At 35.4% G+C, this 25,298-nt stretch overlaps 1 pseudogene; it reads left to right on the forward strand.

The window, feature by feature from the left end:
• Positions 1 to 1,584: 1,584 nt before the first annotated feature.
• Positions 1,585 to 25,298, forward strand: part of LOC115866890 (cerebral cavernous malformations 2 protein pseudogene) — a 29,430-nt pseudogene continuing 5,716 nt past the window's right edge.

Genomic DNA, 25,298 nt, shown 5'->3' on the forward strand with positions numbered 1-25,298 from the left:
TTTGCATGGAATATCTTTTTCCATGCCCTCACTTTCAGTCTGTAAGTGTCCCTAGGTCTGAGGTGGGTCTCTTGTAGACAGCATATATACAGGTCTTGTTTTTGTATCCATTCAGCCAGTCTATGTCTTTTGGTTGGAGCATTTAATCCATTTACATGTAAAGTAGTTATCGATATGTATGTTCCTATTACCATTTTCTTAATTGTCTTGGTTTTGTTATTGTAGGTCTTTTCCTTCTCTTGTGTTTGATGCCTAGAGAAGTTCCTTTAGCATTTGTTGTAAAGCCGGTTTGGTGGTGCTGAATTCTCTTAGCTTTTGCTTGTCTGTAAAGGTTGTAATTTCTCCATAAAATCTGAATGAAATCCTTGCTGGGTAGAGTAATTTTGTTTGTAGTTTTTTCCCCTTCATTGCTTTAAATATGTCCTGCCACTCCCTTCTCGCTTGCAGAATTTCTGCTGAAAGATCAGTTGTTAACCTTATGGGAATTCCATTGTATGTTATTTGTTGTTTTTCCCTTGCTGTTTTTAATATTTTTTCTTTGTATTTAATTTCTGATAGTTTGATTAATATGTGTCTTAATGTGTCCCTGTATGGGACCCTCTGCACTTCCTGGACTTATTTCCTTTCCCATATTAGGGAAGTTTTCAACTATAATATCTTCAAATATTTTCTCAGTCCGTTTCTTTTTCTCTTCTTCTTCTGGGACCCCTATTATTCGAAGGTTGGTGTGTTTAATGTTGTCCCAGAGGTCTCTGAGACTGTCCTCAATTCTTTTCATTCTTTTTTCTTTATTCTGCTCTGCAGTAGTTATTTCCACTGTTTTATCTTCCAGGTCACTTATCCGTTCTTCTGCCTCAGTTATTCTACTATTGGTTCCTTCTAGAGAATAGTTAATTTCATTTATTGTGTTGTTCATCATTGTTTGTTTGCTCTGTAGTTCTTCTTATCCCTGTTAAATGTTTCTTGTATTTTCTCCATTCTATTTCCAAGGTTTTGGATATCTTTACTATCATTATTCTGATTTCTTTTTCAGGTAAACTGCCTATTTCTTCTTCATTTGTTTGGTCTGGTGTGTTTTTACTTTGCTCCTTCATCTGCTGTGTGTTTTTCTGTCTTTGCATTTTGCTTATCTTACTGTGTTTGGGGTCTCCTTTTTGCAGGCTGCAGGTTCGTAGTTCCCGTTGTTTTTGGTGTGTGCCCCCAGTGGCTAAGGTTGGTTCAGTGGGTTGTGTAGGCTTTCTGGTGGAGGGGAATAGTGCCTATGTTCTGGTGGATGAGGTTGGATCTTGTCTTTCTGGTGGGCAGGACTACATCCCGTGGTGTGTTTTGGGGTCTCTGTGACCAATTATGATTTTAGGCAGTCTCTCTGCTAATGGGTGGGGTTGTGTTCCTGTGTTGCTAGTTGTTTGGCATGGAGTGTCCAGCACTGTAACTTGCTGGTCGTTGAGTGGAGCTGGGTCTTAGAGTAGAGATGGAGATCTCTGGGAGTGCTTTCGCTGTTTGATATTACGTGGAGCCAGGAGGTCTCTGTTGGACCAATGTCCTGAACTCGGCTCTCCCACCTCATAGGCACAGGCCTGACACATGGCCATAGCACCAAGGCCCTGTCAGCCACACAGCTGGCATGGTGAACCCGAGGGCGGACTGGGGTTGGCCAGCAGGATCCAACCAGAGTGCAGTGAAGTTGTGGCTATGGGCACGGCTGCGGCAAGCCTAGGGGGTCATGCTGCCCTCTGCTCGGGCTCTGGGGCAGCTCAGCGACTGTGGAGGTAAGAGATGCCAAATGGGTAGTTAGGGCTCTGCTGGGATCTTGGCTCCATGCCATGTGGCGGGGGTGGGGTGCTAGGCTCTCAGTCACTCGGGGAGAGAGGTGGGGGTGCTGGAGAGAGGGGCGGATTGGGAGGGAGGAAGCAGGGCGTGACCAGGCAGCCCGGGACTGCAGCTTCGCCGAGAGCTTCCACCTTCTCAATCAGTAACATTTCTTTTTGCTTCTTTCTTAAAATCTCCAACTCTCTGCTTACATTACCCATCCATTCTTACATGCTGTCTACTTTATCCATTAGAGCTCTTAGCATGTTAATCATAGTTGTTTTAAATTCCCAGTCTGATAATTCCAACATTCCTCCTGTGTCTGGTTCTGATACTGGCTCTGTCTCTTCAAGTTGTTTCATTCCACTGGTGTGCCTTGTGATTTTTTTCTTGATAGGTAGATAGTTTCTTGATAGATAGTTTATGCCATTGGTATGTCTTGTGAATTTTTTCTTGATAGTACCTAGGTGATGTACTAGGTAAAAGCAACTGCTGTAAATCAGCTTTTAGCAATGTGGTGGTGAGGTCTGTGGGGAGAGGAAGCATTCTATAGTCCTATGATTAGGTCTCAGTCTTTTGATGAGTCTATGCTTCTAGACTGTGCACTTCACAACAGTGTCTCAGGTTTTTCTCCTCCCTTTGATGGAACAAAATATCTAGTGTGGCCTGGAATTTGGTATTTCCCTTTTTCCAGGTCAGTTAGCCTCTGATAATACTCCAACAAGTTAGGCTCTTGGTTAACTAGATTCCTCTAAGGGAAAGCCTTGTTAAGAACAGGGTTCTCTGGTGTATTTCAAAATGGTCCCTTTTTCCTTCCCCCAACCAGAAGCCACAGGAGATTTTTCTTTGATATTTACTGTGAGAATCTGGTCAAATTCCTGAAGGTAAACCTCACTGTATTGTGGAGATCTCCCTAAGACTGAGTCCACCTGGAGATTTTAACTCTTGGTTTTGTCCACACTGAACCTCTGCAACTCGTCAATTACTGTTGAGGTTCCTGTGGTGGTTCTTCCTCAAGAGCGTCTGCTCTGTTAAGCTATGACTCCCTGTATTCCTTCGTTTGACTCTCCAGTCTTCAGGGCAGGCATTTGTCCTGTGTCTTACCCTAGTTAAGGGATCCAAGAAGAATTGTTAATTTTTCAGTCGGTTTAGCTTTTTACTTATTGTTAGAATGTAGTGGTGACTTCTTACATGCCAGACCAGATACTAGAAATTCCTATCTCACAGTTTTTGTAGGTAGTATTTTTAGGGTCTCTCACAGACTGCAACCAAGATGTCAGCTACGACTGTAATCATTACAAGACAAGATTGTGGAAGGTTTTACTTCCAAGTTCCCTCATGAGGTTGTTAGTAAGATTTTAAGTTCTTGTGGTATTGAAAATTCACATAGAAATGAAAAAATATCTAGAACAGATGAAACAAATTAGGAAAGGCAAGTTGGGTTAACACTACCCGATTTCAAAACTTTTTATAAAGCTATATAGCAATAAAAGAAGTGCAGTATTGAAATTAAGATAAACACATACATCAGTGGAACAGAATATTGAGTCCAGAGGTAAACCCACACTTATATGGACAGCTCATTTTTGAGAACGGTGCAAACACAATTTAGTGGAAAAATAATCTTTTCAACAAATAATATTGGAACAATTAGAAAAACACATTCAAAAAATATGAAACATTAAATTAGATTCAGGGATCATGCTAGGGACCTGAGGAAGGTATCTGCAAACTCTTTCATGTTTTACTTTTATGAACCTCTTTAGTTTGACCCTTGAATTAAATTAACAGCTCTGTGTTTGGGGTTCATGTTCTGGTTTTCATCGATTCTAATTCTTATGCCCTCAGTGTTCCTACTGTACTTTTGCCTCAGAGGTCTTTTTACTGTTTCTGAAAGTCTAACTCTAGCAATCACTATATTAATACTTTATAACTGAATCTGTATCCACAGCTATATATTTGTTTTGTCATATTGAATTTCAACATATTTAGAGCAAAAATAGTGACAAAATATTGAAGAATTCCGTAACTTCGGATCATCTCCTTGTGATAATGCTCATTATTGTTAAAAATCACAAAAAATAAAACTCTTAGGACATCATAGGACACTAAGTAATTTAATGTGAGTTACTTTTTAATCTAGATTAAGCATTTAATTGGGAATTTCTATAACTGAAAATAAGAACATAATTTTAATTAATTTCTAACATTAGGTATATACCTCTTGGCAATTTTCATGAGTTCTTGAGCCTTCTGCCTTTCATGATATTGTAAGGAAACATCTTTTTGTTAAAAATATGTTGAATTTATAAAATACCTGTGGTTTAGATATGATAGTTGTCATCATTTTGCTCTAGAAGAAAAACTGCAAATAAAATTTTGGCCTATGGAAATCTAAGCCCTTTATTCTAAAAGATTTTAAGTTTAAATGCCAAGTAGGTCATTATAACAAAAAATGTTCTGGTCCTATTACTTGGATGTAAACATCTGCTTTGGCTTTAATGTCATAAAATCCTGAGCTTAGAATCAATATATTCTTTTAAGATAAGAGAAACAGTTTATTGTTGAGAATAAAGAACGGAAATGGAAAGAAAATTTAGTCATTTCAAATGCAAATTTACATGCATGTAATTCTCATTTGTATGCGTGCAGTTTCAAAATGACTATGTGTTTGATGTGGAAAGACTAAAAATCATTTGCTACAGAAAAGCATTTGCTACACATACATAGGAATATTATTCAACTTGAAGAAAAATTTACCACATGCATTAAATTGACACTATAGAGGTTGTAAAACAACAACTAATGAATTATTATCGTATGAATTGTATTTGTTTAAGGATGTTTACAATGATAAATGTGTCCACGTAAAAAACATTTCACTCATATGTTTTTATCTAAACTTGCATACATCCCATATATTTTACTTTCATTTTGGTATTCCATGATATAAAAATTAGAAATTGCAAGAAAATCAGACTTGTGTGTTGTTTTTTACAACACTGTATTCTGCATTCTTGATAAGAATCTTTTATTTCTTAACTCCTCAGTCTCTAACTCTAAATATCTAACTGTCTGCAACCAGATGCTCTGTAAAATGTCCTATTTGTTAACTGTAAAATTGCTGTGTCAACTTGTTCAAATCCAAAATACAGTGTGACACATAAGAAAAAATAGAAATGAAGCTAAGGAAACAAGCACATAAACAGAAAAGCCAATTATTATTTCTAAGGAGCAGACTTCCTATTTTAAAAAATATATTTTAAAGTTATTTCTCAAATTATTCAGAATCAACATATCTTATTTTCAACACATCACAGAGAAACAAACATATGTCTGCTTTAAAATTTTTCTTCTGCCTGGGTTACTTTATAAAATAAAATAATATAGTTTAGCATGGATGATTTGTATAGACACTATAATAGGCAATCTGTATTAAACAGTTAAACATTAGGAGTAGGAAACACACACAATCGGAAAAGAAAAACACACTTATGCACCTTGCAAATTGAGCGATAGGAACCCTTTTTACCAAAAAACACTTACAGAGGAAAGGTATCACTGAGAGCAGTATTGGTTTAAGAAAAAAAGTCACACAAAAAAATTATAACCATCTTTTAACTAGTTCCCAATTGTAGGCAAAAATACTGCTCTATTTCTCTACCTGGAACACCATGGTGAAGGAGAATATTAGACTGAAAGTTAGAAATGAGTACCCTATTTTTAATTCTATCTCATATTATATATACAGGTATAGGTGTGGTGCACCACCCAGATTACTCTTTAAAGAAGGACTTGTCACCCCTCTTGGAATCTGAATTAGGGTTTGACACAGCAGCAGAGAACGACCTCACCCAAGGCCATGCTTTTCCTATGTGGCGCATATCCAACAATGAATCCACAAGGTCAATCGCAATGTTGGAAAATGCTGACAGGTTACATTGACTCCAAACGTCCTCATGAGGATGGTCAAATTTGTCAGGTGTGAATCGGTTTCACCTCTTCCTCTTAGTGCTGCTGCCGTCCTCATCCTCACAGTGTTGATCCTTAATTAATACTTCATATTATAAACTCTTTCTCAGTTTCTGCTTCCTCAGAAACAAACTAGTGACAGTAATTCTCAGGAGTGGTGCAAGAAAGAATGCAACAATATTTGTAACTGGATGTCTTGCCAGCCTCTCTGCCATCATGAGATGATAAGTGGGGCACAGAGAACCCCTGACTCAAGGTGGTGATCCACTTGTTAAAAGTCTCACAAGTAGTGAACTGGCATGGTTTAACAGTGAAAGGGAATGCTTAAGCTGTAGCCATTTATCAGACATTTGAGAGGCATTAAGGGAAATAGTAAATATAAAGACAATGGGACAGGATACCTATTTATTGCTAAGTATCATTGATACCTTGAAAAAAGTAATGAAAAGCTGCAGGGGATTAATAGGTAATTAAAGCTAGTGTGAAAGCCAAAGTGTCCCTTTGGCAGTGTGTAAAGTGACTCTTATCCTGCAGCTGGAGGACAGGTAAAGCTGAGGCCAGGCCAAGGACTTAATAGTATGAATGGCTGAGGTCCAGAAAAGGTTAAAAACCCAACTAAATCAGGTTCGCTACGCCAAATTCAGGGCCGGTGTTGGGGAAATATAGGACCCTAATTTGACAGGTGTGCCCAAATGCTGAATCCTTAGATATAACTGCAATCCCTGAGCCTGCAGAAGTTGCCCAGCCCTCCCTATTGAAAGCTAACACTCCCTTTCTATTTAAATGCAGAGGCTCCTTCCTTGTAGGACTGCTGCCCGCAAACAGTTTGGCAGGTTATCAAAATGTTAAATGTAGAATTACCATAGGATTTAGCAATCCTAGCCCTAGATATAATCCCAAGAGAATCCAAAATATATATCCACACACAAGCTTGTATGCTACCTTCACAGTAGCATTATTCATGATAGCCAAAAAGTAGAAATGATACAAATTTCCAGCTGATGAAGGGATTAAAAATTGTGGTTTTGTTATCCATTTGCACAACAGAATAGTCATGCAATGGAATAAAAATTAATGAAGTGCTAATATATGCTACAACATGAAAGGATTTTGAAGACATTAGGCTAAGTGAAAGAAGCCAATCATAAAAGATAGATTGAATGATTCCATTTATTTGAAATGTCTACAAAAGGCAAACTTGGAGACAGAAAGTATATTAGTGGTCTAGATTGGGACGGGATGATGGTGGAAAGAAATGAGGACTGATAGCTAACAGATATGGGGTTTCTTTTGGGGGGGTGATGCAAGGTTCTAAAATTAGATTTTCATGATAGCTGCATAATTCTGTAAATACACTAAAAGTTATTGAATTGTGCATGGGTGAATTTATGATTTACAAATTATATCTCAAAGTTGTTTAAGAAATGGTACGGAAAGTTCTCATATAACTTTCACTCATCTTCTCCTAATGTTAATTCCTTGAATAATCAATACCAGTAAAGTCACAGACTTTATTTACTAAAGTACTTCTTCAATTCCAGGATCCAATTCTGGATCCCAAACTGCATTTTGTTGTCATGTCTACTCAAGTCTCCTCCAAAGAGCTTGTTTTTCGTTTTCATAATCTATCATTAGAATCTAGTTACTAAGCCCAGCTTACAATGAAAAGGAAGGCAATTGAACTCCCATCTCCTTGATAGAGAGGTAACTGAGAATTCATAATATTTTTTTGAAACTATCAAAGTAGTTAAAAAGTTGGGGGGAAGGTATATTGGAGTATGCAAATAGCTAGTTTCTTTTTAAAGTTTGTCCACTAATTTTGTCATTCATCAATGAATCTTGCCTGCAACAGTTATTACTATGGTGTTCTTATGGTGATTTTTCTATTTCCTCATTTGTCTACATTGTAGGGGAGGGGAAAAATAGCTTTTCCTTCTACCCTTCTTGGTTTTTGGGTGGGGCTCTGTAACAAAACAAAACAGATTAGCAAGAGAAAAGCCTAAATTTATTTAATATCAGTTTTACATGGCACAGAAGCTTTCATAAGAAAATGAAGATCAAAAGCATGTTTATACTAGGTTTGATGAAGAGTAGAAAGTCATGGGAAAATGTGATAGGACAAAAGGGTATAAGCTAAGTGTAGCGACCTGGGAAAAACTTATCAAGGCCTGTTTGTTAAGATTCTTCTTGGCATCCCTTTGTCTTCCGAGATAAGGGTGCTCCTTTTCTCCAGATATAGGAAGGGCATCTCTCACATGAGGCTTTTATGACCCATTTCAGGGAAGAAGGGTGAGGTGGGGGGGAGGGAGTCACAGTGGTATTCCTGTTTCTGTGGTTTTCTCACACTCTTTTAGCTTAAAATATTCAATGTACTAAGGTGCCGTATTTTGGGGTAGTGTGTCTTGCACCCTATCACAGTATTCAACCAAGTCACTCCTTGCGATGTTACAGTTCAATGGGTTTTGACAAATGCATAGAGTCATGTATCCCACACCCCGATAGCAAAGAGTAAATTTCCATCACTCTAAATTTCTCATATGAAGCTCCTTTGCAGTCAGCCCCTTTCCTCCTCCAACCCCTGGCAAACACTTATCTGTTTTATATCCATATAGTTTGACCTATTGGATTGAGTATTACATTGGATATGAGCATATACACATATGCCTGCACCCCTCTCCTTCTCTCCATACACAAGAATGTAGCTTTTGTTCCATAGAAGAGATAACAAGGAGCAGAATCTGAGTTGAGTTTCTTGCCCCTCTTGAAAGGCTGCCATTCCTCTCTCCTATGTCTGTAGCACAAAAGACACCTCTCAGAGCTGTTTCTGTAAAGATTCAGGAAAAAGAGCTTGTATATACTGACCACTCCTTCCAGGGATTTCACACTATCCTGCCAATCTGCACTTGACCTTTAATATTTTGTCAGCAATTCTAGCTAAACTCTAATGTGTTCAGTAGCATCTATTCCAGTAAGTGTGAATTTGCATCTGTTTTCTCTCTTCAAGCATTGTATTTTCTTAGATTTTGGGCCAGTTATTTGATCTGCTACCAGTTATGATTTTGAAGTTAGTCCACCTCTTTTTCTGTTGCAAGAGAGGAAGTGTCCCACTATTTAGCTCTGCATCTTGGGGTAGAATCCAGAAGTTCTCAGTTCTATAGTTTTTGGTTTGCTACTACCAGTTTACACTTATTATGCAAAGCAGGACTCTATACCCTTAAGATTTGTGCTTAGAGTGAAAATAGATATGTCTAATGCAGCCCCACTGGTATAAATTATACAAACTCTGTCTTTCCGAGTAGAATTTTTCTCACTTCTGTCTGTGCATACATCTGGAAAGTAACATAGCCAAACTAAGTAAGCATTTCTCTATTTTGATTCTTTAAGTCTTTCAAAATACATTTTACTTATCATTCTCTTGCTGTTATTGACCAGTTTTCCATTTTATTTTAATATGAAAAATAAGCGAATGTTTGTGCTTTTCCATTGTAGTATCTGTGGGTTATATAAACTGCAGGAATGTAGCCAGTCCTTCTTTGGGAACTTTTACATAAGATAACGTCGCTGCCTGTGGATATCTTTAGGGATGCCCTCTTTGTCATGTGTGATATAGTTAATTTTGTTTATTTATTCTTGATTAGCATGGCTAGGATTTTAACTGTTTTATTTTCTTTATTTTTATCTATTTTTGAAATGTCATTCATTTCACATTTTGTATTTACTATTTCTCTTCAATTATTAACCTATGTTTTATTTGCTCTTTAAAATGTGCCTTAACTTTGTATCATACAAATTTTGACATTTGGGGGTTTATTATTATTTAGTTTGAAATATTTGTGACTACTTTTTGGAGCCACAAATATAGAACATCTACCAAGTGTAGGTTGATGCTTTAGATTTTTTATTTTTATTGATGTCTAATTACCTTCAGTATGTACGAGGGTATAATTTATATTACTTAAATACTTTAAATATACTGAGACTTTTTAATGTTTCTGCATAGGGTTAATACAGTCAGTAAATGTTTCCTGTGCACCTTGAAAAAATGTTCTCATTCAGTATTAACTTGTGAATTAGGTCAGGTTTGGTGGATAGTGTTCTAATTTTGTATTACTTAACTGACTTTTTATCTTTTTTAAAAATTATTTAAGAGTGATTTTTAAAATACAGACTGGGAGAAAATATTTGCAAGTGATGCAACTGACAAGGGCTTAATTTCCAAAATATATCAACAGCTCATACAACTCAATAACAATAACAACAAAAAATCTAATTCAAAACTGGGCAGAAGACCTAAATAGACATTTCTCCAGGAAGAACATGTAGATGGTCAACGGGCACATGAAAAGATGCTCAACCATTTTTTAAAGGTTTTGACATTGAATATGTTAGCAAAACCCTATATGACATGAGTTTTCTGCTTGGATCTAATTGATTAAAGCAAGCATATTTAAAAGTAACATTTCTTGAATAAAATTTTAGGGTTTTTTCCTGTATTTTCTAAAATTGATAGACTGTTTATCATTATCATTTTTCCTTTTGGAGAGTCTTCAGCTGTCATCCTAATATCTCAAGAGATTATTTATAGACCAAGCATATTCTTTAGGTGGTATAAATTTCCTGAACTTGACATTTATGTGTCATATCTATAAGAGTTTTATATACATACGAATAGATATACATAATTATATATCTATCTATAGTTTTAGTAATATATACATATACTTTCCTAAGTATGTATTTGTGTGTTTATATATTATAAGCTATTGCCTCTCTCAGCTTCAAATCTACCCTTCTATATGCAACTTCATGATGTTGGGATTGGGACTCTCCAAATCAGTTTCTGTTTTGCCAGCTATTCTTGGTTAATTTCCACTAATAGAAGGAGATTGGTAAACTTGAGAAAGGAGAATGGATTTGCTCCTTCTAGTTTTCTTCCTGTTCCTGTTTTGCTTTTTGTTTGTATAGGCATCACCTTGGCAATGATTCTTCATCCTGGAGGTGGCAGTCTGTTCCCATAACCGCATAGCAGCAGCTGAATCCATTTTGCAATTTTTCTATACCCTTAGAACCAGTCTTATTTTGTTACTTGTAGATCTCAATACCAGTGGGCCAGTGTTCACTTCTTAGAAATCTGGAACTCAGCTCCATGGGGACCCTCTTTGATTTCAGAGATGCCAGCAACAGCATAGCAGCACCACCCCCTTCCTGAGCCTAAGTTTAAGCTCTGCAGAGCCTTCCTGCAGGCTTCTCAGGGTTAGTCACTCCAGACTCTTCCCTTTGCTTTGGTAGCCATATCCTACAATCCCTACATTTGTGTTATTTTGTTAGTGTCTTCTGTTTTTATTATTTGGTGCTTCCACACTTGGTAAACAATTTTTATTTAATATTATTCTGTTAAAAGAGCTGGTATAATTTCTCTGGGCAGGTATTTGAGTGATACACAAATAATTCTTTTGCTGATATCTTTGATACAGAGTGATATGATACAGCATTTTTCAAATAAGCTGTACAGTGATTAAAATCATTAGTCCATTTAAAATTGCTTAGTAGTTGATTTCAAACTACTATAAGTCCAATGATAATTATATTAGTATATATTTTATCTAACCATTTTAAATTTGGAGTTAATTATATCAGTCTAATAAGGCAGAAGTGGCAAGTATTTTGATGCAGGCAATAGTATTATACAACGCTTAGCTCTGTATGACGTATATTCCTCCCCCTTTGTCAATCACTTAACAGTTTTTGTGAAATTCTAAGTAAAATGAGTCATCTCCATATAATGAATAATTTACATCTTCTTACTGGACTGACAAGAGTACAGTGAAAAATCATCTTTAATTTTGGAAAAATTTTGCAAATTATGAGCCATTTGCTGAGTTTTTATTCCTCATTAAATGATTCTTGTCATGTGTAAAATTCTCATTGAATGCAAATGACAGTATTCACATATTTTCAGATTTGTGAAATAACTTTACATGGAGAGAAAAATTTTATTCCAATGACAATAGGTAATTTGTCTTTCATATAGGTAATCTCGCCTACGGAGGGAAAATTATTGCTAATGTCTGAGTGCAAGCGTTTTCACATTGTTTAAAGGAGTCAAATTTGTATGTCAGACTAATGCACTTTCCCCCCAAATTTTACAAAAGTAACTTCAGCTATCTGACAGGAAATTATTAATTCTGTGATATACTTAGTGATTCAATAGTTTTCTGTACCAGATGACATTGATTGACTTTGAAATGTAATCAGTAAAATACAGTGTATATATTAACATCTAAGTAACCACGTTTATTATAATAGGAGTTTATTCCACTTGTGTATTTATGTGACGCTGTCAACTTAAGAATGAAATTTCATTTTTCATGATTGTTGTTTAAGTGTGTGAACAAGGGGTTCTAGCTTCCTGGATTATAAATAATAACAAAATAAAACACAGGTCTTTAACTCAAAATAGACTGGCCTAGAAAATGCAAAGTTATCAAATACATGGAAAATTTAGTATTTTTTCACTGTTGTTTTCGAGGATATCTGTTATTTCCTTGATGACCTTTAAAAAACTGCCAGGTGTGCATTCAGTCTCAGTACTACCCATGGATGGTTATAAGAATACCAAGATTTGAGTCACTGTGGTAATCAGAGCATCAGATATGTGTCTGAGCTTCTATTTTATCTTTTGGGATTCTACATTAACAGGCAGATGTTCTGGGTTCCACTCTTGGCTGTAATATGATATTGGATAAGTCATTCTACTTTCAGGCTCAGATTTCTAATATAAACCTGAATTCCTATGACTTTAAGAATTTTTCAAGATTTATATGAAAATCAAATGTGATTATGCATGTGGAAACTCCTAAGAAAAAATATAATTATTTGTAAAATTTCAAGTTGTAGAGTTGTGGGAGAAATGACTCTAGGACTTGGTATCAGGTAGCCATTAAGCAGAATCTCTTTTACTTTTCCTTCAGTGGAGATATAACACTATAAATCTCAATTAGTTGATCCCAGGAAGAGTATCAGATACCTCTTGTAGAACCTGTCAAAGTGTCTCAGGTATAATGCAAAAACAAGGACCAGGAAAACAGCATGCCTCTAAATAGACTGCCATGCTGCACAGAGCTGGTCTACACATGGTTTGATAAAAGCTTGGAAAAGGTGATCTTGAACATTTTCTATTCATTTAGACCCATAATTGAGAAAAGCTGACTGAAATAAGTTAAGAAGACTAGCAGCACAGGATGAATACAGGCAGGAACAGGGTAGTTGACTTCAAACCTGATCCAGTAGTTTGCACATAAATTTTCCCAATTATTTCAAAATCAAAGTATCTCTTAAGAATCCAGGGAAACTATTCACTACTACTTAGATCATGCCAGATATCTGTATATACCTGAGGCCTATCACCTATTACAAATAAAATAAAAATTATTGATGGTATGTGCAGAGAACTCTGAATATCTGTTATTCAGAATTACAGTATCACTTCATTATAATGGATAGAACATTTTATGTTTTCATATCCTTAAAATCAAACCTCTGTATAATAAAGAGCAGGGCTTGAGAGAACTATACTCCTAGAAGCCAAAAGAATAAAGTTCTTTATGATGAATATTTGTCACCTTATGTAAAATAAAGCTATATATTTTTGTATTTAAAACAAAGGTAGTCAAGTTTAGAGGGTGTCGTCTTTGAGAAAGACGACCTAGGTTAATTCCTAGATTTGCCAGTGAGAAGCTATGTGACCTCAGGCACCCTATTTAACTTGTCTGAACTTCAGTTTCCTCATCTACAATATGGAGGCAGAAAAGTCCTGTAATAAAGAGTTGTGAGGATTCAATTAGTTAGCACAGGTCCCAGGTTAAGCAGTAGTAAACGCTCAGTACATGTTAGGTATTAATACTGAACAATATATATATTAGAAAGCACTTTAGAAAAATTAATGCAAATGATTTTCTTAAAAAATTCAATTCTCTTAATGTTTTTGTTTATAAAATTACACTTTAATGTCTGTTTACATTGTGAATTTTTCAGTCTCACCATTCATTTATTTACTTATTTCTTCCCCACCTATTTTTGCAGCATATATAAAATGTGTGATAAGTACTTGCTGAATGTTGAACATGTCACAGTAAGAAGTTCACAGACCTTACCCTAAGGGAGATCAAGAAGCTCACAGTATAGTAGGGAAGATAAACAGATTAACACACATCCAATGCAGATGGTGAAGTCTTTGACAGCTCTATTCACAAGATGTTCTGCGACGTATATTAGCACCTCAGCCTCGTGGAGACTTTAAAGTCCTATTAGAGGAAGTGTCTCTTAGTAACACCAATCTCAAAAAAAAGGAACACTGTATTTCAAAAAATAAACAGTATGTGAGAGGAGTACATTAAGAAATGAAATTAAAATTCTGGGGAAATAGAAACTGAAACAAACAGGAAAAGAATAGTGAAAGATGAAGCTAAAATAGAGATAGAGGCAGTTACAAAGTGCCTTTTCTATGTCACTTAAAATTTTTTCAACTTTTTAACGAGAGTCATTGGCATGTTTTAAGCATAGTTTGTACATATTTTTAAGAGGTCACTCCAGGTCTAAGATAGAGAATGGTTTCGAATGAGAACAATCCAGAACTTATTCTACATAATTAGAATAACAGTAGTCTAATTCTGAGGTACTGACAATGGAGAGATGGATTGAAGAATTAAACATCTATTGAGGGACAATCTAGAATTGGTGACTGAAGGAATGTGGAGGAGAAATCACATTATATCTGGTATGACCTGTGTTAAAAATCATATTTCAGGTTCTTTTTGCTAGAGAACACATTATCTCAAAATACAGTGGCATAAAACAAAAATTTATGATTATTTCTCAGGGTTCTTGAGCTAGACTGGGCTCAGCTGAGCAGTTCACACTTAAGATCTTGGTGACAGACAGATGGCAGCTATGGCTGAAATCATCTGGTTGTTTATGCTTATATCTGACACAAAGGCTGTGATGACTGAACTAACTAGGAACTTTTAAGGCACCCCTCTTTCTCTCTCTCTCCCCGTAAGTCCTCTCCACATGCTATCTTAGCTTCCTCATAACATGGTAGCTAGACTTCTTCCCTGGAAGTTGGATTCCCTCAGAGAGACTGTTCTGACAGATAAGAAGTGGACACTGCCCTTAATTCCAGGGCCTGGAAACGGGCATATTATCACTTTTTCCATATAGGTTGATCAAAGCAGATACCAAACCTACCCATATGCAAGAGGAAGGATCACTGTCTCTGACTCTTTATGGGAAGCATACCAAGGAATTTTTTTTGGCCATCTTTAATTCACCATACCCATTATTGTTACTATTTTATTTCTTGAGAATCAACTGGAAAAGGGGAGTGATAGAACATGAGGGTACTTGCCAGTTTTCTAGATATTGAAATTTTGAAAGGGAAAGTTGTTTGGAAAAGAAAATGAATTCTATCTGGATAACTGTCAGACTACCTAGTAGAGATACACAATCGCTGGATTTGGATCTGAAGACCAGAAATTGGGATCTCCTTTGGAGTTAGGCTTTACAGTTATTCATCTACACATTCTATAAACAGCAATTGAAGATCTGGCAGTGGAGGTGAACACTCTAGGAAATTAGAGAGATAAAGCAGATTAGGAGATCCAAGAAGAAATGGCAGAAGAAATGGCCAGGTTTTTAAGGGCTGGGCAAAAGTGATGAATACTGGGGAAAAAATGGTCAGATATGTAGGTGGAAAGGGAAGAGAGTCTGTTATCATAAAATCCAGGGTTAGAAAGCATTTTATTAAAAATTAAAAGAGATTGTCATGAAAGTTTTAGGGAATCTTCCTTTACTCTGGGTCTGAATTAAGACAAATTCATAACATTTATGACTGAGATTAAGGTTTCTTTTAGATTGGAACTGGTTTTCAGAACCTGAGAATATTATTGTGTTTGGAAAATGTTCATTTGAAAAGTAAGCTTTGCTGTGTTTGCACTTATTTTCTTTTAAATTTTACTATGGCTTTTAAATATGTCTACCTACGTTTATATCCATAACTTTATCTGGTTCATCAATACTTTCTTATAATTTTGTGAGTACAGAAAAATGAAAAAATCATAGGGTGTCTGACAAATTTTTGTGATAAACATTTTAAGTGTTAGACCTTTAAAAGCCTTGAAGTTTCTTTAAAGCACCCTCTTAGAGGTTTTTCTTTTAACATTTTAGACACATTTGGCTTTTCTAAAACTAGGTATCAAGACAAAGAGATTCTGCTGAACATCATGTGATATCTAATCTGTCATGGGAGGCTTTTCTGCCATTTCTGAGAAATCTCCTTTTTGGGTATGATCTTTCTTAGAATAGAAAAAGATTTACAACCCTAATACAACCTGCAGTGAAATCTCATTGTACCATTCCAGAATTACTTATAAGTCTCATTAGAAGTCATCCTTGTTTCTATGTGAATAACAAATATGACAAACTTTCATGAAAGTAAGAAAATATGAGTAATAAAATGAATTCATTATAGTGAATATTTAAAGGTTAACAACATGAAAAGTATGCTTTGTTTTCTTAAATATGAACAGATTTGTGGCTCTGGAAGTAAATAATTAGTCTTACTTTATATACTGGCTGCCATTGACTTATGCTGTTATTGACTTGGGTTGTCATTGATTAGCTCATGTATATATGTATATATATATATACACACACATATTTTTGTATTCTTTATATGAGTATATATGTGTGTATGTGTGTGTGCAAGTATGTGTAAACTTCAAACTAAAATTGTTAGAGTGTAACAATTTAAAATATATGGCCATCTCTTTCTAAAGGAAATAATATTCGTCTTCTTAATAAGAATAACTATGAAATAAAACTCTAACAACATCTTATATATTTCTTTTTTTAGATGTTTCAAGTAAAGACATAAAGTTTAATTATTTTTTTAAATGTCTTAGAAATAAAACATCTAAATATTCATTACCAGTAGCTGAAATATTTGTCTTAGCTCTCAGTTTCAGTATTGGTCCAATATGTAAGCACTGGTAGGTAGAAAAATCTTCACAAACAAAAGTCTTTATGTACAAATTGTATGAGGTCATATAATAGAAAATATGATCACACTGAAGGGAAAATTTACATTTAATAAAATGGTAATCAAGGAAAAAATTAAAATAAAAAACAAATATATCCAGATTTAAGATGTACTTGATGATTTGATTTCCTTATAGCAAGAAATCTTTTATTATATTATCCATTTATTAACAGAGTAAGATTGATACCATTGTTCAGAAGTGTTATTTTAAATGGCATGTTAATTAAGATAAAACTTACATTATTAAATTATTTTTTCATAGTGTAGATAATTAGCAAACTATTTCCAGCTCTATTGCTCTATCAGCTTTGTATGATGTCAACATAGCTTGGAGGCAGAGCCTGGAGAATGCAACACGAATATGTTTACAATTAGACTCATGAACAGGGAGTGAGTGACCTCCTCACATTCCCTGATAACATGGACCATCCAACCTCTCTAAAGGAGACACCAGCAGTTCTGAGATGGAGCTTAACAAAAATAGCATGGGATGAAATTCATTATGAGGATGGAATTTATCAAATAGATGCTGCATCCATGCCAGTACACATTTGATGTTTTAAACGTCCGGGTTAAGACATGGGGTGAACAATCTTGAGCAATCTGTGATCGTGTTCTCCAATAGGAGAAATTAGAGTTATGTTTCAGAGAGGGGACACAGTTTAAATTTGAAGACTGCAACAATGGTACTATAATAGAAGTGGTGACCAAATCATGGGAGAATTTTAGAATAGGCCTTTAAGAATAGACATGTGTAAAAACCAGTCTGTCATCTTGTTAATATGACCTCTTTGTAATTTTTGTCTGAATTGTGAGAGTGAAAGAGAAGATAAACCAACTGAAATATAAGTTGCACCAAGTATGAAAGATGGCACAGGATGACATAGTATGGAAGAAAATTTTTCACCCATGGTGAGAAAGATGGTGAACATAAGAGCAAAAAGAGAGAGGCTGATCCCGTTATCATTGTAGTATAGTTTTTTTCCATATAAAACCAATCATACACCAAGTTGACAAGAACCAAACTGTGGAAAGATAGATTAATGCACAGTTTTTAGTAGAACCCACAGTAAAAAGATGAATACCTATTGTAGTCAGCTTTGGTTTTTGTCTGCTTTTTTGTTCACATTGAATCTAGCTCATAAGTTTGTAGGGTTACAAACACATAGTAGGCTAGATTTCCATAAATGAAAGGTAGATTTAAAATAATTTCATATATATCTCTAACAGTTATAAAATTTATTCTAAATGCCAATAAAGCATTCAATATGAAAATGAAATTTGATCAATTAAAAATAGGGAATGTAGTCACAACCAATTGTGAATGAAATTCAATTGATAGGGTCCAACTGATATTTTTTCCCCTAATTTATTATTAGGAAAATAATATTCAGTTCTTATAAGCTTTGATTGCATAAATGATATCTCAGACTTTGAGGTTGTTGAGAATCTTCCAAAGAAGATCTAAAGTTTTGATAGACTTTTTAAAACTATCTTATTTAAATAGTCACTAATTCAGAATCATTTTATGAATTATCTTTTCCTTCATCATTATCATAATTTTTTATGAAACAACTTGGAATATGTTTTGAAAAGAAATCAACTCTACTACTGACTTTCATATACAAAAGCAAGATTAGATCATATCTTATCATGTATCGATCATGTCTTATCAGGTATCATGACTACGCAGTTTGCAGTTTTCAGAAGTTAGAATAAACAACATTACATCATGAACAGTGATAGTACAGCAAATAGAACCACTGTTTGACTTCACAATCATATAAAAGATTATCTGTAGAAATATTTGAATTATAGTGAAAACTTTTCTGTGATTTCCTTTAAAAAAATTTTCCTCATGCTTGTTTTCCTTGTGTTTTTAAATATTTCCAAACCACTTCATTCCTAAGGCCGTTAATTAACTGTCAATAATAACAAACACTTCTCCCTCTCTTTGTAGTGAGATCACAGTGTGACAGCTATATGACAGCATTTGAATTACAGGAAAATGAAGTAGGTTGTCTATAGTCATATAGTGCAAAAACTAAATGGATTATGAACCCAGAAAAAATACGGCTTCAGAATTCATGCTTTTATCAACTGTGATTGTTCATCTCATTCCATGTGTTAACTTGGCTATGTTATGACACCCAGATATGTGGTCAAACATTATTCTAGACGTTTCTGTGAAGGTAATTTTTAGATGAAATGAACACTCAAATCAAGATGGTCTTGTCCACTCAGTCAAAGGCCTTAATAGAAAAAGATGCCGTTTCTGGAAAAAGAGGGAATTTTGCTGGAAGATTGCCTTTGGACTCGAACTGCAGCTCTTCCCTGGGTCTACAACTCACCAACCCACCATGCAGATTTTGAACTTTCCAAGTCTCTGTAAATGTGTGGGACAATTCCTTAAAATCTCAGTCTCTCCCTTCCTTCTCTCTCTCTCTGGGTCTCTCTCTGTGTCTCTCTTTGTCTTTATCTCTTTTTCCTCAGAATCACTGGACCAGGGTTGATGTATCTTATGCTGCTCTGAAATTAAGCTCCCTGTTATCAGTGGGAATGAGAGCATTTCAGAATAGCTCAGACTAACTGGCAACACTTAACTGTAAGAGGTACGTACAATGAATGTGATGGATAGAAAGGACAGAATATAATCCACAGCAACCTGACCTACAGGGATCTGTGGTAATTTGAAGAAAACATGATGCTTCAGGATGCAAGACAGATGTGGACCCCATACAAATATTTCCTGACATATAATACCAGAAAGATCTCTGGCTGTGCCAGTTTTCAGGTGTAAACAACTTCTGAGACCTAGAGCTCATTGGTTTAATGGGAGGCTTGGTCACCTTGAAGAAAGGCCCTATAATCCCACAGGAAGCATATACAATACTGGTAAATAATTTTTCTCCAAAGGAGCTGACAGCTGTTTCTTATAGTAACTAAATACTAGGAAAATTGAATACTCAGATCTTCACAGGGCTATTGGATGCAGATTTTAAGCCGACACTGAACTGATAACCAGGAAATCCAAAAGTCATGAGCCCTTCTCATCACTTCACCCCCTGTTTAGAGTGATAATTCAAATTCCAGTCCAACTCCATCTCATAATTTTTCCAGTAGGTCTGTTGACCTAGGCTATTTCTATGGTCTCTGAATGCATGATCAAGATGAATATAGTTAAGTCCTCTCAGAATCTCATTTTGTTTTCTTGACTTATGGATTTCAGAGCCATTATTGTAGAAAAGGCTCAGTAGAAACCCACGATACCTCTTACCCCTCTCAAAATAGAGTACCAACAGCAACACTCAGTGAAATGGCACAGTACAGTGAAAACTTCACAAACCTAAAGGATGCAAGGATGATAGTCCCTGACATATCCCCACTTAATTCAATACTTTGTCCCCTGAAAAAGCAAATAGATCAAAGCAGATGACAGTGGTCTATTCTAACTTTAACCATGTGATAGCCACAATCATAGCTACTCTAACGAATGTATCTTACTGAAACATATCACACAACCCTGAACCTTGGCAAATGGCTATTGGTGTGTTGTTATCAACCCCAACCCAGAATGGGAATCAGAAGCCATTTACAATCCTTTAGGACAGACAGCAGCACACATTTACTAGCCTTAGAGCTATATTAATGTTCCTTCTCTGCCACAGTAAAGTATGAAGAAGGTTAGATCCTGTAGTCAATGTACAGAACATCATGTATGTCATCCATACTGACAAAAACTGAATCAATTTTGGGGCTTTGAGTAGGTCAATAGCAAGAGAGGAAACTGTATCCATTTCAAATTATGGTACCAAGTAGTACTGTCACTTAAACCATATGGTTTTGTAGATGCCATGATGCTAGAAAAACATCTACAGAATCAGGGTACCATGTGGATATTTATAGCACAGACTTCTGGGATTCTCAAGCAGTGTCATGATTTGTGCAACTGAGAATTATTCTTCAATTCAGTTCTTGGATCTATCATAGACTCATAAGCCCTTGACATTAGCCTTGAGTCTTTCGGTGACTAGAGGACATGAAGATGCCCACAATGAAATGCATATTTTCTGAAATACCAAATAATAAGTTTGAGTAGACTTAATACCAATTCATCATACAATGGAAAGAGAGTGTTTGAGGTATAGCTCAGGCAATTAGAAAGGACAAAATATATTACATAAATAGGTGTCCTAGACTCACATGTCATCTAAATCTGTTGCATTGATATTTATCCCTCACACTTTACAGGTAGTTCCCTAAGACCAGATATCAAAGAAGGAAAAATTCTAGGTCCATTTAATGGCTAAGTTAGTTCAATATATTGGTGTGAACTAAATATACTTTTTCAACATTATTGGTCTGGAACCTAGGAATGGAAATTATAACAGCCCCTCTCAGTGACACATTGGGGAATTTATCCCCACTATTTTAGACTGTGTTAAAATTTTATTTTTGACTTAATTCCTAGGTTTTAATTGCTTGGGGCTTTGATTTGTTGGAGACAGGCTTTTCTACTTGGGAATACAGTAAGGGTTCAACCTGGTTACTTTGGACAGTTTGCACCAAAAATCTGAAGGCAGACAAGTTATTCCTACTTTGATAGAGGTAATTGACTCTGATTTTCATGATGAAATAGAGCTGTTGCTATTAAATCAGGAGAAGGAAGAATATGGCTGCATTTCTGGAGATTTACTGGTGTGCTTGTGCATGCTTCCATTTATGGAGATAACCACAAAGAGAAAATTATAAGCACCAGGAACTGGCAACAGCACAGTTACCTTGGAGAAAGAAGTCAGGGTCATCTTACTGGGCAAACTACTTATTAGCAGAAGTACTGACTGAGGTTATAGGAATCTAGAATGAGAGGTAGAAGAGAGATGATATATATAAACTATGGCCACAGGATGAACTGCATACAGGAAACTTCTCAACGGTTTCTTCAATTATCCTCTTTTTTAAACTGCAACTGGCTACAAGTATCAGTGAATCAGTAAGTAAAGAGAGTGGATCTGAATTTTGCAAGAAGTGAAATGTAGCAAAACATAATTACTGATGGTTTCCTATTCCAAGTACTGGTATGTCTCCAACTAAAAGCATATCTGACAGTGAAAATTTATGGTCTATAAGCGCCTGAGAGCTGACAATCCCAGGAGAAGCCCTCAAATAATGAAGGAAGGAGGTGATGGGTAAATACCACAACTTTTTTGACTTTAGGTGGGATAATTCTGAGGTGAATTTTATAAGTCTCTCCAAGGGTCACTAGTGGGATAAAACCCTATTTTTCCAATGTGGTAACTTAATTACTATCATAACCTTGAATGACTATATCGCTCCCCTAGTCCCTCACTGTGCCCCTGAGATGATTTCTAAATAAATTATTTACTCTATACATGTCATTTTGGACTAATAGGCTTAGAAAACCATCAAGTGAAAATGTCTCTCTAAAAAATTCTTCAATAGATATAATTGCTATAGGGAGCATAGTCTACCTAGAAAACTGAGAGAGTTGAACTCCTTTTCTTGAAATTTTTTATTAGATTGAATTAGATTAAATTTCCTTGACTTGAAACTGAAACTCTATCTACAGAGGGATAGAGATATAATTTTTGACCTATGAAACAAAAGGAAATCAACCTAACCTTCCAAAATAATGTTATTAAAGTGTCCAGAGATTAGATAAATATATGCAAATATCTTTATGCATTAAACAGAAAATTTAATGGAAAATGATTCCCCATTTCAACAGCAACACCAATTATAAAATACCTAGAAATAACAGTAAAGAACATTGTTTAAGATCTGTATAAAGAAAACAGCACAATTTTATTATTACAAAAAAAGTCTAATAAATTTGAGTTAGGTGTAAGGAAGAACCTATATTTCAGAATGGGTGTACATGGTGTATGTGAATTGTAGTTTCACTATATAATAAAACTTAAGGTTACCAGAAATCTGATTATTAAGACTTGAATGACCGGCCAAGAATTTTGGATTTTAGTTTGGCATCTTGGGAGTGGGTTTGATCATTTCTGAATTTTAGAAAGGTTTGGCATTACATAGTCTAATTTGGAATATCAAGAAGCTACAGTAGGTAAAACAAGTTCTATGTGACAATTACATAATTATTATTGGTATAGATACTAATAAGAGATTCTATCAATACTAATAAGAGAAGCTGATAATAGAAATATTATTTTAAGAAGGCAAAATACTCTGTTTCAATTTTCCTAAACCAATATGTGTGTGTGTGTGTGTGTGTGTGTGTGTGTGTGTGTGTAAAATTTTAAATGTAACCATTATTGACTATATGGCTTTTTCTCTAAAGCTCATAATGGCCAGCTCTCCAAATATATTCTATGGCTCAAAGACTACAATCAGTCTTGCTATGGCTATTGATAGTTCTGATATCCAGAATAGTATGGGTGGCCCTGCTTTAGCAGAAAACTGCCAATCCCCTCAGTATCTGTGAAGATCTCAGAACTGTTTTCTATTCTCCTGATGTGATTATGATTTTCTTTAAATTGGGGTAGGTGGAAATATGTTACCAATGAAGAATGGAACATTCTACTTCATTCCTAACTAAGAATTTCATTTTAACACCATCTTTGCACATTAAAAACTAAAATAAAATCCCTTGAGGGTAAATAAAAGATGTCTGGGCAGAGATAAAATGTAAAGCATTTGAAGATGATTCTAAAATTCGGGATTACGTATATATGTATAAGAAAAATCTGGTGCAATGGCAACAGTCCCTTTGAACTTGCATAGAATAGATAATTTAAAAATTTTTTTTAATGAATCCGCAAATTAGATTCAATTTTCTAGATAGTCAACAAACTAAAGCAGCACTTTCCACATTGTGTAGCTTTCTTAGGTATACATGTGATTAATACATATAACACCAAATCAGTTAGAAGCGTTCATTCAATTATTAGCTTTTGTGATACACTGAAAAATATTTTCCATAGAATAACATTTGAAAATTTTAAGTCTCTTTGACTATTTTGTTTCTAAAAAATAAATGCCTATATTTCTGCTCTGACATTTAAATAGTGTGGATGTTAGCACTTCCATCCTCATGATAAAAAATGCTAAACAAGCTGAAAAACAACTCAGAGAATTGAGGTCAAAGGGCAAGTTGCTGCCCACAAACCTGAATAGACTCAGATATGGAGGATCACAGAAAATCACAACTTACTTGGAGCAGAAGCCACTGCTGGCACCAGTACAAGTAGGCAGACTTAAACTGTAATTGAAGAACTGCTGGCAGCTCAGTGTGGAGTATCTTGAAAGTTATGACCTCTCGGGATCCCAGTGTTAGGCAGGCCACCAAAATTCCATGAGTTTTACCTTCAGGATCCCGACCAGCTTCTCACTGTGAAAAAAAAGAAAGAAAAAAAAATCCCTTAGTTCTTCCTGTGTATAGTCTTTATTACCATAACTTTATAATAAGATTTGAAAGTGGGTACTCTGAGTCTTTCATATTTATTTTTCTTTCCTTTTTCTTTTTCTTTTTATAAATTTACTTATTCATTTTTGGCTGCATTCGGTCTTTGTTGGTGTGCACGGGCTTTCTCTAGTTGTGGCGAGCAGGGCCTATTCTTTGTTGCGGTGTGTGGGCTTCTCATTGCAGTGGCTTCTCTTGTTGCAGAGCACGGGCTCTAGGCACATGGGCTTCGGTAGTCACAGCAGGCAGGCTCAGTAGTTGTGGCTCACAGGCTTTAGAGTGCAAGCTCAGTAGTTGTGGCACGTGGGCTTAGTTGCTCTGTGGCATGTGGGATCTTCCCGGACCAGGGCTCAAACCCGTGTCCCCAGCGTTGGCAGGTGGATTCTTAACCACTGGGCCACCAGGGAAGCCCTATTTTTCTTTTTGAAAAGTTGTTAAGGCTATTCAAGGTCCAAAAATATAGTGGGAATTTGACTGGAATTCCATTGGCTCTATACATCAAATGGGGAAGACTAGTATATTAGTGATATTGAATCTTTAAATCCATAAATAAGGGGTTTTTTTTCTCCATTTAACTAGGAATTTTTTTTTCTTTCATCAGTATTTGGAATTTTCTTTATCCTATTTTACTGAAGTACAGTCGACTTATAACATTGTATAAGTTTAAGGTGTACAACAAGATGGTTTGATATATGCGTATGTAGTGAAATGATTACCACAATAAGTTTAGTTACGATCAATCACTTCACATACTTAAAATTGTTCATTCCTGTGATGAGAACTTTTAAAGTCTAGTCTCTTAGCAATTTTCAAAGATACAGTACAGTATTGTTACCTACAGTCATCATGTTGTACACTACATCCCCCAAACTTATTTATCTTATACCTGCACATTGTACCTTTTGACCACTTTCATACATTATCCTACCCTAAGCCATACCTCTGGCAGCCACCATCTTGATCTCTGGT

Source organism: Globicephala melas, chromosome 14, assembly GCF_963455315.2.
Source record: "Globicephala melas chromosome 14, mGloMel1.2, whole genome shotgun sequence".
Classification (NCBI taxonomy): Eukaryota; Metazoa; Chordata; class Mammalia; order Artiodactyla; family Delphinidae; genus Globicephala; species Globicephala melas.